The sequence below is a fragment of the Lactuca serriola genome, chromosome 7 (assembly GCF_051521515.1).
Source record: "Lactuca serriola cultivar US96UC23 chromosome 7, Lser_US96UC23_V15, whole genome shotgun sequence".
In the NCBI taxonomy this organism is placed as follows: domain Eukaryota; kingdom Viridiplantae; phylum Streptophyta; class Magnoliopsida; order Asterales; family Asteraceae; genus Lactuca; species Lactuca serriola.
The window spans coordinates 182,539,058-182,539,570 of NC_136414.1; the positions used below are offsets into that span (position 1 = coordinate 182,539,058).

The 513-nt window shown below is 47.2% G+C and overlaps 1 non-coding gene across 1 annotated transcript; it reads right to left on the bottom strand.

Moving 5' to 3' along the window:
- Positions 1 to 206: 206 nt before the first annotated feature.
- LOC145065106 (small nucleolar RNA R71) lies at positions 207 to 313 on the bottom strand. Its single transcript, XR_013688257.1, has one exon. It is a non-coding gene; the product is annotated as a small nucleolar RNA R71 (small nucleolar RNA).
- Between the last annotated feature and the right edge of the window lie 200 nt (positions 314 to 513).

Here is a 513-nt window from a genome sequence, read left to right on the forward strand (position 1 = left end):
AGCATCTAGACGAAGTCAACGACATTGCTGATTACTTCAATGTCCCAAATGTCACAAGAAATACAGTCTTGCTTAGGATGCTTCCTATCACTTTCAAAGGAGCTGCTAAGGAGTGGTTAAAAGCACTCCCACCAGGTACAATCACCACTTGGGCTCAAATGCGTGAGCAATTCCTGGACCAGTTCTGCCCGCCATCCAAGATAGCCAAACTCAAGAAGGCGATAGCCAACTTTGAGCAACAACCGGGGGAGTCACTATACGAAGCATGGGAGCGGTACAAGGGCCTACTCAGAAATTGCCCTCAACATGACCTAAATGTGCAGCAAGAGATGTCAATCTTTTATGATGGGGTCAATGTAATGACAAGACAACTCCTTGATTCTCAAGGACCGTTGACAAAGAAAAATCCAAGGGAGGTCAAGGAGCTCATCGAAGAATTCGCAAAACACTCTCGCGAGTACCATAACCCGAGGCAAGACGGAAGTAAAGGCGGTGGAGGGACCCAAACTGAAG